The sequence below is a fragment of the Centruroides vittatus genome, unplaced genomic scaffold (genome assembly GCF_030686945.1).
Source record: "Centruroides vittatus isolate TY-2023 unplaced genomic scaffold, ASM3068694v2 contig_150, whole genome shotgun sequence".
Classification (NCBI taxonomy): domain Eukaryota; kingdom Metazoa; phylum Arthropoda; class Arachnida; order Scorpiones; family Buthidae; genus Centruroides; species Centruroides vittatus.
In genome coordinates, this window is record NW_027120928.1 from 227,586 (window position 1) to 246,512 (window position 18,927).

Here is an 18,927-nt window from a genome sequence, read left to right on the forward strand (position 1 = left end):
TTTGATGAGTAAAAACAAGGCGACAGGAGAAACCTGGTGGCCGACATCTCAAACTGTAATGGCGGTTGCAAAGATTTTCACTCCTGATTCTACCTTTAACATTCTACCAGAATTCGGCATGTTTGGGTGAGAGATTTATAAATACTATTGCATTATCTAATTTATATTAAGGTTTATTTTGAAGGTTTTAAGGTTACATCTATTTATATACTTAAATATATATATATATATTCTTGAAGTTGTTAAGTGTAAGTGATTGGCTGTAAGAACATGAAGTGCACTTAAATACTGTTTGCGTTACATTTCTAAGATTTAATCTCTTTTCGGATAAATTAATAACGTTTAATAATTGTACTGTACATGTTTTAAACCATTAGACAAATTATTAATAATAATAAATTTGAATAAAATATAATTAATTTTTACATTAATTATTCTGCTAATCTGCTCAGATTCTTTTTCTGATAAATACTTTCTATCAATGGCAAAAATATTTTCTCAAATTTATATTGATTTTATAAAGGTCTCTAAGTGATTTTTCTTGGATTTCGTCGCTAATATTTCTATATTAAATTGTGATTTTGTATGCTCAATTTAAATTAAGCGCTAGTTTACTTTCACCAAATTTTTATGGTGGAGGTGGACTCGAGACTTAAAAGAAAATATGGAAATATTCTAAATACAGCTATTTTTGATTGCCATAGTTAATTTTTTAAATGAAAATTGATTTTACTTGATATAGAATAAATTTAAAATATTATTTTTGAGGCTTACTTTCTAGTTTGAATGACCATCGAAGATTGAAACGTTTCCTTGACACCACCGTGTGCAAGTTAATTAATATTTTAGATTCTGAACAAATCACAAAATTTACCGAATTTTTTAAAATTTCATTTCGTATTTGGATCATAATTTTCTAACTCGTTTTCCTCCTCATAAACTTGCGACACAAAGCAAGAAATTAATAATAAAAATTAAAATTGTCCATAAATGTAGGATTAAAAATAAATAAAATATTTTTTTGTAATTTTAATTCAGGATTACGACTGATTATTCAATAATAATAAACCTGAATTTATTATTTTAATTTAAAATTATTATTTTTATATATTATAGAAAATTATAAAATTTTATATCTTACTTTTAAGTGGAAGAAGACGTCTGAAAGATAATTATTTTTCACTTGATTTTTCTGATGACTTTTCTTGAAAAAAGATTTATATCTTTGTAAATATTTAATTCTTAAAACGAGAATTCCATTGTACAATGATAAGAACTTTTTTTTTATTTTACATTGCTCCAAGACATATCCCATCAAAGCAAATTAAGCATTTAGTTCTTCTCATGTCAATAGCATGAAAAATATTGTTTATCAGGACATATTTTTTTCTCTCGTTATCTATATAAGACTACTAGTTTTACTTATTTATTTATTTAGATAATTAATTTAACGTGACAATTTTGTAATTAACTTAAGAATTATAATACAAAGATATACAGACTTCATTAAGGTTATGTTAAAGTTTACGTATTACTAGTATTAAAAAAATATGCTCTTTATAAAATTTTTTAACTTTTAACATTTCTTATATTTTAAATAATTTTAATTTGCTTCATATTACATAATTTATAAACAGAAATTATATACATACATTATATATATATATATATATATAACGATTTTTTAAAGTAAGACGTACACACTTTTTAAATTCGTAAGTTTGATTTATATGTGCTACTAACGTAATATTTAAACATACTTTTTAATAAATTAATAAATAAATATACTTTATAAAATTATTTATAAGTATATATAGAAAAATAGAGAGGAAGGTGATCTAAAGTCAGTTAACTGCATTTGTTTTCGTGTATTCAAGTACAGTACACTTGTGTGTATGAACAGTAAAGTGAGTTTAAAACACACAAAATTTGGTACAAATGTAATTTTAAAAATAATGACTTAAATAAGACAGCAATTTAGTCTTCAGAGCGGTAAACTGACTTTTGGACCACCCCATAAACACTTAAAATTAAGTTCTAAATATTCATAATGAAACAAGCGTTAAACAAAATTAAAGCACGTGTGTATTTTATTTTGATTTTATTTATTATTTTAGTAATTTCAATTTGGTAATGTAATAAAACAAATAAAAGTAAATAAAAATTTCGTCTTCGAAAATAGTGGATAGTTTAATGAAGCATAACGTAAAATATTTTTTTTAAATCATTGAATCATTAAAGTAAACATTTATTTATTTATTTATTTAACTGTATTATTAATTCAATTAATAAAAACTAAATGCATAAAATTAATTTTAAAATATTTTCTATATTTAATATATTATTTTTTACTACTCAGACACCTTATACTTCTGAGTATAAGGTGTCTGAGGATATATTCTATACGTATCCTCATCCCGTATAGAATATATCCTCAGAAGTATAAGGTGTCTGAGTAGTAAAATTTTGAACTCTGAGCATTTATTCAAGTAATATATTATTTTTATTTAGCAAAAGGAAGATAAGTTGTGTAATTTTTAGCACTTAAATTTTAAAAAGTAATAATAAATTATCCTTTAAAAAAAGTTGATTTATTGTTAAATCATCCTACAGATTATAATAGATATACTGTATATATTACATATAATCTGTAGGATGATTTAAAACAATATATATATGAGCAAAAAAAATATATATATATATTTATTTATAAAATATATTATATATATAATATTTTTTTTATTTATTATTTTAAAGCAGTTTATAGAGTTTCAGTTATAATGTTAAAGATACTATCTTTACACTGTACAACTGTACAGCATTGGATTTATTCAAAGTGTCTTTGTATTTTTTTCCTTAAAAATTTATTTTAAATTTATAATTTGCAATAAAACTTAATTAAAAAAAAATAAATAAACAGTAATTGTATATAAAATTTCCAGAATTTAATTTATTTTCTATGAACCTAACTCCATTTAGATCCTGTATGTAACTTGTATGAGGGAGAGATACTGTATAGTACAGTAAGAATTTAATTATAATTTAAACGAATTAAATATTTGTTAAATTATAGTTATAGTCTTTTAAATAAATAATATATAGTATTATAAATTGAATATTTATAAATGAAATGCTTCAACTTAAGTTAGAGTTCAGTGCATCTTACAGGCAATTTTACTCACATTTATATCTGAGAATACAGGTAAATACTTAATATAAATTTTTAATTTAATTTATATTTCGTGTTTTTTAAGCCGTTTAATTAATATTTTGTGTCATAAACCGTTTATTCTTGCCTTACACGCTAATAATTTGATGGTTTTAGGCCTGAAATACACAAAAATATACTTGAATTTTTCATAAAAATAAAGAAAATTTAACATAAAAATCTCCTTAATTTATAAATATAACGTTTATATTTGACAAATTTGCTTATTTTAAGCTATAAATGCTCTAGTAGGCCTGTAACATATTTTTTTCAGGTAGAAGTTTAATAAATTTGTTATAATTACACGGATAAAACTTATAAAATTTTTTAAAAATCTTAATTATAATTACATTTTTATGTTTTAAAATTAATTCTTGTAGAAAAACTCATAAATGACATTACACATAGCTTGTTTTTAAAACAATCAAAATATGGCCATTTAAACGTGTTTATCAGCCAAAATATATTACTTTTAACGATAAAAATCAATAATTTATTTGAAAAAATTTGTATTTAAGTACACATTACTCGAAAATTAATATAAATTAAGAATTATGTTCATTTTCGGTTCATTTATACAGTTATGCCCTGTATGTTTTTAGTGTGATTATGCGATTGTTCTGCGATTTAAGCAATTTTATAAGGCTTTAATTAATTGTAAAATTTATAATTTGGATCAAAAAGTACTTTTCTAACAATCATAATCAATTATTTTTCTGTAAGTAACTATTTGATTTGGGGTAGTAATGTAGGTCTTGGTTATATCTTCAGTTATCTGTCATCGGTCTTAGAGAATCATATCATGATTGACAAACTGGTTTTCGAAGTTAGTAACTGGTGAGTTCCCAAACTACCACCTGGCAGACTTTCTCTAAAGAATCGAGCCAGAAAGAAGCGTAATTGTTAAGCCTCCTTCTCTACACTCAATTCACCAGACAGGTTTCTTCGTGATACCATTTTATACATTTTAACTCGATTTATCTGTATTTTTATACAAAGTAAACGTTTAAATCCATTAATAAAATAAATTTCAGCTCGATTGAATTCTATTTTCATGTAAATTAACTGTTTTAGATAGAAATTATCAACCTGAACCAAGATTAATTAAGCTCACCCCTAACGAAAGTAAGAATTTTTTATAAGTTGTTCTTTTATTAAACAGTGTTTAATTAATTATAATTTTTATTAATATTTTATTTATATCTTATAGCTGAATATTTTAACTACACTAAATCGCTTATATTTATCAGAATTTTTGCTTGTATTTTAGCGTTAAGAGTATAGGCGCTAGATAAGGAAATTTCTTACCCCAGCTTAAATTTAATTATTAAATTAAAATTTATAATATATAATTAAGTAAATTAATTCGAAATATCAAATTTATCAATTATTATAATACTTATTTATTAAAATAAACGTAAAATTTCTTACTTAATGCTTTATAATCACGCCTATTTCAACACTTATAATAGGCGCATTTTAATAAGATAAATTTTAATTTCATTTAAAATAAATTTAATTAAATAATATTTATGAATAAAAACTTAAAAAATTGCTTTATAGGCCTATATTGGTCAATTCTGTAAAATTAACATTTTCCTCTTTAAAATAAAATTTTAAAACATTAAAGCCATCTCGGTTGTTTTATAACTACACAACTTAAGAATTTTGATTATAATTAAATAAATTATTAAATTATTTAGACTTAATATATAAAATTAAGCTTAAAATATGTCATTCTATTTAATTTTTTGGAATTAAATAGAATGAAAGAAATTTTGAAGGTTTTCGTGTTTTAAGTCTATAATGTAATTTATTACTTGGATATTACAACTAAAAAATAAGGCCCAACTCGGAATTATTCGGAGCAATTGTGCAAGAATCAAGTTCAGAAATGGATGGTGGGGAGACCAAATATCACGAAAAGCCCTAGGCTCAAAGAGAACAACGTACTAATGACCGAAGAACTATTATGTAGGGTCAAGAATTGGTGGGAGTACGGATCACCCTGAAACTGTATACTTCCGCAAGCATGCTTTGAATTCAATGAAACTTATTTTTCTTTCCTTTTTCTAATTCCTCGTAAAATTTCGTTACATGTATTTTATCTCAAGTGTTCTGTATGAATATGTACAGTACAGTACCACGCATTCAATCAACTTATTTTCATACGAGAGTTTATTTAACTGTAGAAATAAAGAAATATTTTACAATAATTCAAAGAAAATTTCAGAATTTTAGTCTTTTGATCCGTAATTTTGCCGTTTCGGGTCTGATAAACTCTATTGTTTTTATACACGAGTTCCACTTTTTATATTCTCGATTCGTAAAAATTACCTGAGAATCGAGAATTATAATAGTAAATTATGAAATTTTCTTTGAATTATTGGTGTAATATACATAAAAGATAAATGTTTAAAATGTATTTTATAAATTAAACATTTATCTTTTATGTATATGTTTTATGTTATGTTTAAAATGTATTTTATAGTTAATTTTACATGAAAAAGTGGTTTAAATGTAGAGTTTTATAGATTTATTTATGGTGGTTAGTAGGAGTTTATGCACTTCTAGAGCTACTTAATGATTTTAAAGAAAAGTTTATGTTTTAGACATAAACAAGCTTGATTATTTTATTTAAATAAGTATTTTCTTTAGATATTTACAGTAATCTTTGATAAATAAGAAGTTAAATCTATATTCCAGATGAGTTCTCCGATTTTAAAAGTAGCGTGGGAAAAATTTAACCAATTATATTTAGCTTTTATATATTTTTCTGTAAGTTTAAAGCTTAATTTTTGTATAAATATTTTAATAATCGTCACAAATTTAGCTTTTAAAAATAACAATTACCCTTAATATATACAAACATCTCACATAATACAGTTAGGCCTTGTATAAAAATTTTATATTAATAAATAATATAACGTTGAACATTTAAAATATAAAATAAACGTAATTTGAAAAAATATATCTAACGATAACATTGAAATTTATGTAACTACTATCAAATAAGTACAGTTCAAGTAACGTCTAATCTATAGATTATTTCTAATTGGCAGTTACCGATGTTGATATCGTGTAATGATTCTGGATCATTTACAGGTAGATTTACAGATTTTTCACGAAATATTCCACGATTTTCTCTCTTTAATTTTAAAATTTAAGCTTTATAAGCCCATAAAACAGGATCATTTTGCACAGAAACACGTGATAGCATTTGATAGCATCGGGATTTCGTACACGTTTCGAAGATCTATTATCAGAAATCATTTTATATGCCCCTCATTTATAGCTTTAATATTAAAATCTACAAAAATTTAATTGAAAAAATACCATAAAAGTTAGGAATATAATCGTTTGTGTAACTGATTGACATATCTGATCATTGAAAAGTAGTTTATCTGTGTGTCGTAACAATGATGCATAGATCATTATAATGTTACTCGCGGGTAAATACACTAAAATTTAAATGTGACCCTTTAACGATTGTAAAGTTGAATAGCGCTGCTCTAATTCTTTTGATTAATCCGCTTATCTTGTATGTAAAATCGAAGATTTATAAAGAACAGCTTCAAAATTCTTATACTTTATCAATGGAGGCAATAAAAGAAACTTGTAAGCGTAAAATTCAAAATTAAAATTCAGTTATGCGTTTAAAAAATTCGTTTTAAATTTATTTCTTATTGAGGTTTATAATTTATATTATTTTTTAATTTATAAGTCAATTCTTTCAATAAATAAGAACTTATTCCTTTATATTGTATAAATGGCGTGTAAATTGTACAGTACTGTACATTATTATATTGTTACGTAATATAATTAATTATATTTGACATTTTATATAAAATGATAAAGTTTTTAACCTTCATTAACAGTTATCTTATAGTTTAATGCTGGAGTTCTCAACCTTTTACATGTATCGACCCCTTACAAAACCCCTTAAGAAAATCCCTAGTCTAGTATGATGCATCTATTCATGTTATAAAAATAAATTATATTCGTGATTTTACTTTAAAATATTATAAATAATTAATTTAATAATTTAAAGCCATTTTTATTCCTCATTAATTCTTTCATTATTTACTCAAAATTCGAGGCTCCTTATTATATTTCTCTTGGGGTGAGCCTACGTAAGGATCTAGCAATGCTCTCTCTTTATTAGAAAACTGTTAATAATTTATACATTTAATAAAATTAACTTAATATTTTTTGAATAAAAGACTTTTTAAATGTTATAATTATATAAAATCAATGAGTTTTTCTAAGTTAAAGTCTAAAAAAGCGGGATTAAGAACTCATTTTTAAACTTACTTCGCAAGCAAATGTTTATTTCTTGAAATTTATTTATAATTAGGTTATTTTAATATTATTTCCTCTTACAGTTAGCAGTATTTTATATATTTTCAAGCATGAATTTCATGAAAAGTGTTGGATTCGTGTTATTTGCTACCAACCCGCTACTTTGCTCGTTAGACTAGAAGAAAACCGGATGCTTCTCCATTAGATTTTTGATGATTTTAATACAAAAAATAATAAATAACATATTGAAAGCCCTCCCAATGACAGATTTTAAGTGTCTTACAATTAAAATAAAAGATTATTTTATGAAATTCACCTGTTGAAATGTAATTTGTAAATGAAACAATGTGTCAACTAATTTCCTTAAAATTTCCTTATTTTTATCATTTATTTAATAAAATTTTAATACCTTTCATTTGTTTAATAATGTTTACAGTTATAATTAAGTTTAAAAAATTAAATTTTCGAAGAGAAAATTTAATTTTTAAGCTTAAAATTCTTATCTAATTAAATGATACAGACCTGCACTCCTATATTACTTCACTTAAAACTTTATTTTAAATTTTCTAAAACGTTTTTACATATTAATTAATAAAACGTATCACTTTCTACATTACTATAAATACAATTCTAAACGTATAAATCGCCATTTTTGAAAGATAAAAAAAATCAATATAAATATTATATCTGTTGATTCAGGTTTGTTAAAGGAAATCCTGTTTTACGAAAAACAGTTTAAAATGTTATTTATAATGTCTTAATAAGTTCAAAAAGTAGGAAATTTAGAAATTTAGGTAACATTAAATGATTGCAATCATCCCTTCAACGGGTCAAAATACTTAAACCTGGCATCAAGGTCAAGATATGGATAAGGAAAAAAATTTGCCTGCTAAATACTGTTTCAGAATAATAATACGTTTGAATTTGTCAATATTATAATAATGCTTATTAATATTCTTATTATTTGCTCGTAGGGCTACTATAATTTAATTATCACTATTATTGTAAGCGAAATGGCCAATTATATGCAAACACCAAAGCCAATTTTTATATAATTTTAAGTTCAAATTGCTCACATTTTAACGGCTTATTTGAATTATTTTAGTAAATAAAATTTAAAAAATTAGTAAAAAGTCAATGCTTGTTAAAGAGGAAAGTCTTTGGATTAATTATTAATCAGTAAATTTTAATTTTATTTAGTGAAATAATTCGAATGGTCTATCGAATTTGTTCAATTTGCATTAAAATAATGTTTTAAAAAATGGCTTTGAAGCTTGCAAACCCTGTTCGAATCGTACCATACAATGAAACCTGTTCAAAACGGAACCTGAATAAAAAGGAAACCTATTTAAACGGAAAAATTCTTCTAAGTTATAAAGGAACCTGTTCAAAACGAAAAAAAAAATCGGTACCGTGTAATTCCAGTTTATACAGGTTTTATTGTATTTAGCAGGTTTCAGTTTTAAACAGATTCCGTTTCGGACAAGTTTTACTAATTAATTCGCTATTTCAATTACAATTTAACTTTTTGTGAATATTTCTTTATTACACTATATTTCGTTTTTTCTATGATATTTTCTATAGAAATTAATGACAATTATAATGAAAATTATGTTTTATATTGAATTTATAAGCACGGAACGTATACAAATACATATATAAAATTAAAATTTAAGTTAAAATTTAGCTTCCAGAAAACATTAAGCTAGAAGTTCTAACACAAATGGGATCTTCTAGATTGTACAGTACAGTACCAGAGTGCCAAGATTCTAGAAAAGGCTCTACTCTATAAGAATAATCTGTTTATAACTTATTTTATATAAACTTTATTTAATATACGGTGTATAAATTTCATAATTTGCTATATAATGGATGAAACTTTATCGCTTGTAGGCCTAATTACTTCTAAAGTTTAAGCTAATTTATCATAAACTTTAAACGAAAGCGCGCTTACTCGATGCTTAATATCCCAATTTAACAATTAAATAGAATAATTATTTAACAAGTAACAAAATAAATCGATAAAAACTATAGTTAATGCTCTTTTAAGGGTTTAATGTGTATATTGATTACGCATTTAATAGTAAAGCCAATTAGTTTACTGTTAATTTCAAGCAATTTACCTTAAAAACGTTTAATTATATTCAAGGTTACTGTTTTAATAGCTTTATTTATCTGTTGAATAAAAAAAAATCGTGAAATTGTCTCCAGATAACACGATATATAAAAATTTGGCAGCTGGTCATAATCTATAGAGCCTGTGGGTAAGAAATGCTCTTAGTAGCATATTAATACGTTCAGCCTATAATCTAACTTGATAATTTATGAGTGAGCAAGAAAAAAAATACCCTAAGATTTAGCTATATAATATTAATCCCTACAATATAATATTCGAAATTTTACTACATCCATAAAAATATTATTTTTTTAAATAATTTAAAACAATGCAGAGCAATTGCTAAAGTCTTCTACTAAAGTATGAAGTTGTGTACGCTACACCTCATTGTTTCTCACGCTCATTACTCGTTTATGTAATTTTAATTGTTTAAAAAACTTAATATTTTAATTTAATCATTTTAAACACCTAAACTGGCAGAGAGTTGTAAACTGCAAATTTTTATCGAATTATATGATAATATAAATAAATTATTTAAGTTATAAGCATTAAAATTAGTAAATACTTGTATAAATTAATATAAAATTGTTAAATTGTTCCACATAATCTCAGGAAATACTTCGATACAATCATCTGAAATTGTTAGTTATAAACTAGCATGCCACTTATCTATGTTATTATGTCGAAGTAATCAAAAACCGAACAAACAAATAAAAATTTATAATTTCGTTATGATTTACAACAAATTTAGATTATTTTTTAACGTATAAAATTAAGAATTATTCCTATCTCTTTTATCTGAAGCCGAAGGAAGTACATTATAAAGACTTCCTGCATAATATGCAATAATTGACTCAAACATTTCCTGTGTAATAATTAATTCCAATTTTTTATTTTATTTTTTCTTTATTGCTATCGATTTTCAGTATAAATGTGCCGAGAAATATAACTCCTAATTGGCCAATTTTAAGATCAGATAGACCAATAATTATGCTTTTAATGGCGGTTCTGGCCAAACTTAAACGTGAAAATGAAATTTAATGTTTTATATATTTTTTATGATTTATTAATTATAATTATTTGAAATAATAATTAAACTATAAATAAAATTTAATGGAGTATTATAAAAAAAAATATGATTTATGGAAGATGGTTAAGATCATTATCAAGAAATAAATTAAAGTAAAACCTGTGTAAACCGGACGGTACCGAATGTGTTTTTTTCGGTTTAGCAGGTTGTTTTTTAACATAAAAAAATTCTTGAGTCTCTAATCATTCTTACCGTTTAGGCAGGTTTCCGTTTTATTAAAGTTCCGTCTTACATAGGTTTTACTGTGAGTAAGAATTTATATTATACATAAATTAAGTCATAATTTGATTAAATGCTTTCTTATACAGTTTTTATACATTGTAACACATAAAAGTTGCTTAATAATTTAACTTAACAGGTTTCACTGTATAACTTAATTTTTATACAGTGAAACCTGTCCAACACAGAACCTGAATAAAATGGAAACCTGTTAAACCGGAAAAAATATTTGGTACTTTGTGATTTCGGTTTACGCAGGTTTTACTGTATATTATGATTATTTTAATAAATATGTGACAAAATTAACTTTAATTTCAATAGTTAGGTTAGAGGATTTTTTTCACGAATTACCACCTTTTTTTATAATTTACGTGAAAAATAATTATATAAACAGTAGTTCCTTATTTCTATAGAATTAATTTAATTTTAAATAATTTTTTTAAATTTCAAATTGGAGCAGTAAGTGTATATTAAGTCATTGTCTTAATAATACTCTTGATGATTTACATATACGCTAAATATAGGTTTGGATTTAAGCTAAACAACTTAGGGCCTCGAGCTATAAAGGTCTCACGTTTTATTTTTTTGTTTTTTTTTTTTTTTTACTGTTATTTAGTAGAGGGAAAGATCTCTTATGGCCATAGAAAGTCTAAATCAGGCCTACATATACAGTAAAACCTGCGTAAACCGAATTCGCACGGCACCGAATATTTTTTCTGGTTTGCAGGTTTCCGTTCTGAACAGGTTCCTTTTGTTTTTTAACACAGAAAAATGGCCACGTTTCGAAGAATTTTTCCCGTTTAGGCAAGTTTCCTTTTTATTCAGATTTCGTTTTGCAGTTTTACTGTAATTTACTTTGAAATATATTCCTGCGTAAGTCAAACTTAAAGTTCTTCATGCTCATTCATTGGTTTTTTTTAATGATTCTTAACAATTGTCGTAAAAATACACTTTTCACTTTTGATGACGTGCCCATGTCTAAAAGGAAAAAAATTAAAAAGGGGGAAGAAGAAAACTATTTATATGATAATCCAAATCTATAGAACATAACATTTATTTCAGTAGTTGTCATGTGTTGTGGGAAAGTTGAGGAAGTTGCACTGCTGACTGAATTACATTAGCTTGTTACAAGGAAAAGGTTACATTTCTTCAAAAGCGTTGACAGATCGAAGAGTATACTTGATTACAGATACACTATAACCTCTTTAAATACAATTTTTTTCACTTGTCGGCTCCTTTTAAAATTTCTTCACAGATTTAAATATATTCTAACTTGTGAGTTTATCTTAACGATGCCTCAGCACGTCATATAGAACAGCGTGAGAAGTGGAAATACACTTGAATTTGTATAAATCATGTAGAAATTTATACAATTTTTTTCCTATTATAACTATATTTATTGATTGTTTAATAAAGTAATTAAAGGATTTAGATAGGTTTTATAGTATATTAGTAATTATGCGACGAAATATTTGCTCGTTTTTTAAAGTATCTACACTGGTTCCTTACCTAATCTTTGTTATTAGTTGTGCTAAATATTAATGTTTTGTAAAATATATGCTGAAATATTTGAAAATTTTGAGGTTGTTTTATTTTAATAAGATATTTTGTCATAATAATTATAAAAATACGGAGTAGATTAAGCGTAAAGTTCAATAAAAAATGTCTGACGGTCATTTACATTGAAAAAATTCACTATTTTTATAAGCATAAACTTCTTACATATGTACCGTAAAACCTATCAAAAACGGAACCTGAATAGAAAGGAAACCTGTCTAACGAAAAAATTTTTCAGTTATCAGATTTTTTATGTTAAAAAAGAATCTTATCGAAACGGAAACCAAATCGAAAAAAACATTCAGTACACTGAAAGTGCGGTTTACACAGGTTTTACCGTATTTATAACATTTATATTCTAATTAACGAAATAATTAGAACAATTTAAGAGTTAATTCATTCTCGTTGCTCCTACAGATGATAATTTTAAGAACATTTTGGATGCCGACACGAGGGTTAAGTAGACACTTTTTATTCACCCGATAGAGAGGTTAATAACACGAAATCAAAGAGGTTACCAAACTCAGAATATAAATCGATGATAAAACCGTCATCCTAACCTATCTCTTAATCTTACATACGAAACCTTATTCTAGATAGGTTTATATACAACCTCAGGCGGTTCTCAACAACACTTAACTGACAACGTATGATTTTCTATGACTTGACACAACATTCGTGATTGAGACGTTATAATTCCGATACCAAGTTTAAAATTCACTTATAAAAAATGTATTTAATTATACATAAAACATCATTTGCCAATCCGGGCAGCTAAGCTTACGTAAGTTTTCCTTAAAATAGTAAAATTATACTGCATTTGTAACTACCAATCTATAAATTATAATGATTTTACGAGGCTTTGTTTTAATTCGTTTAAACACGACAGATTCGTTCGCGGTTGATTGGTTACTAAAACACCATTCGCTGTTGAAGAATAATTCGTTAAATGGGAGTAGGTATATATAGCAGATGGTCATAAAAATCGAAATAACGTGTAACTCGACTTCATTAGCCAGTCGACAACAGTGGGGGGACTATCTACTTCATGTTAATGTCTTGGAGCAGGTGTGTTTTGGAAAAAGGACGGTGATTGAAGGAAGAAATTTATATATATAAATATTTTCAGAGGCCAATAGGGGTCAATATAATCAATAGAAATTTTGCAGTTAAATCAAATATACAATACAGATTACATCGTTAAGTGTTAAGCTTGTGTTTTTTTTTATTTATACATTGCATTATAATGCTCAGTTACATTTACTTTATTTGTGTGTGTTTTGAGTGATAATGAATGGATTTAAAAGCTGTTTTTTTGATATTTTTTATTTTCCACTCGTATTAGAATATGCTTAACTACATTTAAATGCGTGTTATGAATGTCAACGATAGTGTAATCGTGCCTTAAATTAATAATTTTTCTGTGTGAATGCGATATTATAATGCTACTGTATTGAAATAAATGCTCGCTATATAGACATATATATATATATACAAGATTATTGTGAAAATATAGGAGTAGGTAATTCTGTCGAGTCTTTAATTTATAGAAATGTATGAAGTTTCTGAACTACAGGTAAAGAAATGTACTTTATTTACAGAGAAATTGTAAATTTTTTAAAAAAATTTCAGCTGTTTTCTGAAGAAAACTGTTTCATAATATGAAATCATAAAGACAATACGATTATAATATAAAATTATTGTTTATAAGTCACAATCGATCGCAGATTTCAACTCAAATCTATCATTTTTGAATATCAAAACTACAACAAAAGCATAAAATTCAACACAACTTTACAAAATACAGAATAAATTTAGATTAGTTTAAATTAATCTAAATTTATTTTGTATTACGATTAATTTCAAATTTTGATTAATTTATAATAATATAAATTTTAAGAAAAATTTAAGGTAATTTTACAAGATTGATCAATGAAGAACCCTAGCGTATAGGCCTACCGGTTGTCTGAGAACACTTTGATCTTAATCTAACTTTTATATTTGTATTTTTGTAAGAAGATAATTATATAAAGGATAATTTAATAATAAAATAGCGGCTATTATTAAGTTAGAAAGATATAATGACAAAGATAACAGACTGAGTAGTGGATACGGTATCTCGAGATAGATGAAAGATGCTACAAACAAACCACTCGAAACTTTCGAAATTTTAAAACCTGTTCAAAACGGAACCTAAATAAAACGAAAACCTGCTCAAAATGGAAAACATATTCGATACCGCGCGAGTCCGGTTTACGCAGGTTTTACTGTAGTAACAATTTAAACACTTGAATTTCAAAATAATTTAATTATTTTTATTCATAAAAACTCCACAATTGCCTGAAAACTGTTGAAAAAAGTTAATTTGTTATTGGAATGAAGAGAAAATTTGCTTTACAACTACTGCTAATACTGCAAATACTACTGATACTAATTTTCTTTATATAAGAAAAGCATATAATTTCATCCAGGCTATCAGTTGTTTTGTGCAAAAAAAACATATCACATGTTTAATGACTTGAAACTGTGTCGCGCTTGATTCTTGTTAAGTACGAAACACAACATAGTGCTTTGAAGATCACTCGGCTTTCTTCTCCCTTTTATTTAGTTGATGGTAGTCAACTAAATAAAAGGAAGAAGAAAGCCAAGTGATCGTCAAAGCACTATGTTGTTTCGTAGTTAACAAATATCACATGTTGTTTTTTGTACGCCAGTTGATAACTTGGATAAAATTTAAGGTATTATAACCTGGATAAACTTGAATTTTGAGTAGTCCATTCGAAATCAATATGTAGCACATAGCCTAAATATAATTAATATTTTAACCAAATTTATAATTATAAAAAAAGTAAAATTAAAATGTATCCATGTTAAGTATTTGGAAGACACGGCTTTATTTATTTTTCTTTAATTATTAACTGTTTACATGCCTACACGATTGCGAATTTTGAATTACTTAAAGAAGAAATTAATGTAGATTAAAACCTGTAAACCGGACTCGCACGCTACCGAATATTTTTCCGTTTCGAACAGGTTTTTCTTTTTTAACACAGAAAATCGCTGCGTTGCGTAGAATTTTTCCCGTTTAGGCAGGTTTCCGTTTTGGACAGGTTTTTACCGTAATTATTCCGAAGTTAATCCTTCAGATACCTTACTACATTGTTTAAGAATAGTAAACTAGTTTTTCTGGGAAGGAAGGGGGTGAACTTTCTTCTGATTCCGATACAGATAGACGTGTCAATCATTGAAGACTTCACACGTTTTTTAAACTTGTTTAAAGGTTTAAATTGACAGGACAGTAGGAAGTTTCAACAAAAACATTCCCTACAAACCGTGGATAGAATCTCTTAGGAGGATGTGCCGAAGACACGTGCGACATGTCACGCTTTTTCGTGACCGTTGATAAAAAGAAATGATGTTAATAAAATTTTTCCTGTTTCCCGACTCTGTTCTTCATACATTTGCGATTCGTTTCGTTGATTCTCATTAACGTCATTTTATATGTAGCTCAGAATTTCACACAGACTGTAATTGCCCACGTTGACAAATTGTTACAAGTTTATTTCCATATGAATTAATGAATATAAGAATTATTATATAAACACGATCTTATTTTAATTTAAAATATAATTTTTAAATAATTGTTTTAATTTTTATTAAATTTTATACGGAATTTATAAATTTTTAAATCTTTACACAGTTCGAATGGGATTTTACTCCTTCTAAGCAATGAAATTAAGTGTAAAGTGAAGTAAAACCTGTATCAACCGGACTCACACGAATATTTTTTCCGCTTTGGCAGGTTCCCGTTTTGAACAGGTTCTTATTCTAACATAGAAAGTTGCTATGTTTATAAGAATTTTTTCCATTTAGGCGGGTTTTCGTTTTATTCAAGTCCCGTTTTGGGCAGGTTTTACCGTAATATAAAATGAGGTGGGAAATGTTTTCCTGAGTTTAAAAGAAATTTTCTTAAGGAAAATTAAAAATTTCAATATTATTTATAAGAAAAATTGTTGAATAACAGTTTAAATAACGATCATTATTATTTTGAAATTTCGTAAAGAAAACACGCGATGAACCTTGACCTAAATTACTATGAGAATGGTTCCAGACTTGTGATTCGTTATTTTTAATATAATACTTCGATCACTAATTATAAATTAATTAATTTTTAAATGAGATTTTATGAGAAATTTTCTTGAAGAATGTGGGCACAAATAATGGAATGTTCACAAAGCCCACGTGGACTTTAAAAATCAAGTTAAAAACGATCTGTATAACGCATTAGAAAGTTAATTTGTATAAATTGATACAAAATATTATGAATTAGTAAATAATTACTAAATTTATTCTCATATCTCGTACTTTAAATGATCTTCACACCAGGATCACGAATGCATTTTTAATGCTGAATCGCAACAAAGTAAAGAACGTGTTTATTTATGGAATTGCAAAACTGTATTACACTTTATATTGATAATGACAAATTTGCAATGAATTTTTAAAATATTATAATTGCATAGCCTAAATAGAATCTAAATTGTTTATCTAATGCATTTTACAGATTGTTTTTATGCTGAATAGAATTTAAGTTATTGCGGTTTGAAAGTGGACAAGATCTTCATAGACTCTTGTTCATTGCTTTCATTAAGGTTTATTGGATTTAATTTAACACTTTGCTTTTTATTTTTCTTAATTTTGATGCATTTAATTACCAAATATTAAATTCTAACTTAATTAAAAATCTGTAACATTATAAAATTCACTTTCTTACAAAAAATTATGTTTCTCATTAATTACAAGAGTAGTTTTGATGAAAGTGTCCAATAAAACATTCATTTTAATGACGTTTAAAAACGATGCATAATATTTTATTTTGAAATTATGCTATTATTAATTGCCATTAATTAACTATCATTATCTTATCATCATTAATATGATGAATTTATGTTAATAAAATTATTTTAAACATAAAAATATTATAAATATAATTTCTTTAGAAGTATATATTCACAATTTCTAATATTTAAACTAATGTTATTAATTTTTATTAAAATTTTTGATATTTAACTGAACTTTAATATAATTTATTTTTGTTTGATTAAGTTAAAATTATAATTAACTTATTGCTATATTTTTAGTACTGAAAATATAAATAAGTAACTGAAGATGCTGTACATAACTGTGAAGACTTCTACAAAGATTAAGTCTGTAAATTAAGCTTAATATTCTTAAAAAAGTAAAATAAACTTCGTAAATGGTTAATGTTTTTTCTTAAATTATAAAATTGTATATATTAATATTGTATTAATCATTACATACGTCACATAAAGTCGTTGTAGGCCTTGAAGGGCTTGTACAATACATGTAAAATATGAACGTTTAAAATGTTTTCCTAATAAATATTAATATTTATTTAAATTTCTTTGGCCTGTTTGATATTAATTATGTTTTAAAATCAATTACAATTAAATCTTTATTTTAATTTAGCTTCACTTTATTAAGCTTAAAATTCATTCTTTAAAACATAAAATTCGGCTTAAGTTAATTAAAAGCAGAAACATTTTTATTTTATTTCAAAAGTTTAATGGTAATTAAAAATTTAGGTAATAAACTTGATGTATAAATACATTTAATAATATTAATTATCATATCTATGGCGCGAATATCGAAAAGATGTTACAATGCATTACAAGTCCAAAAATGTAAGAAACATTTTTTTTCTGATAAATTTGTCGTGTAAATAAATAAATGTTGATTTGAATTGGACTTTTATGCAGTTTTTCGTTACATTATGTCGCTGCTTACGACACTTCCGACGTTAATATTCTCAAAAGTTGCATCTTTGTACCATTCTGAGAGTGACTGAAACAATTTTGTTGAATTCAATCTCATCTGATCACTTGTTTGATGAAAAATATAGAATATTTATATCATATCAGTCAAAAATGACTCCCCAAAATTTTTATATTTTTGGATTCAGGACCTTGAAACGTCGAGAAATGCAATAACATGGGCATTTTTCTGTTGGTATGAACGTTTGTGTGTGGGAGGAATATTTTGTTCACCAAATTTGAAGCTTAATAACTCCTGTGCCTGTTGTTGAACATTTCTGAAATTTTGCAGGAAGGATTGTGTATTATGAGGAAAATCGAACCGTTAGTTCGGGAGATATGGCCTCCATCCCGAACCGATCTGAAGACATAAAGATAATGGTAGCAATTATCAGGGATGAAAAGTCCAGTAAAAACATTACCAGCTTTTATTTTTTGTATTTGATCTCGATCTTTTTTATATTTTGTGTAAATAAATCTCTCATATTTCACTGCTTTCCTCAGACGTGTATTCGAACTGTATCCTTACAAAAACAAATATAACGACGATATAATTATCTCATTTTTAAATTACATATTCGAATTTCTCAAATTTTATCTT

General features: G+C 25.5%; 1 long non-coding RNA gene across 1 annotated transcript; it reads left to right on the top strand.

Moving 5' to 3' along the window:
* Window positions 1–31: 31 nt before the first annotated feature.
* LOC136968615 (uncharacterized) lies at window positions 32–17,913 on the top strand. The gene is made up of 2 exons (XR_010879679.1): window positions 32–126; window positions 17,634–17,913. It is a non-coding gene; the product is annotated as an uncharacterized lncRNA (long non-coding RNA).
* Window positions 17,914–18,927: the final 1,014 nt, after the last annotated feature.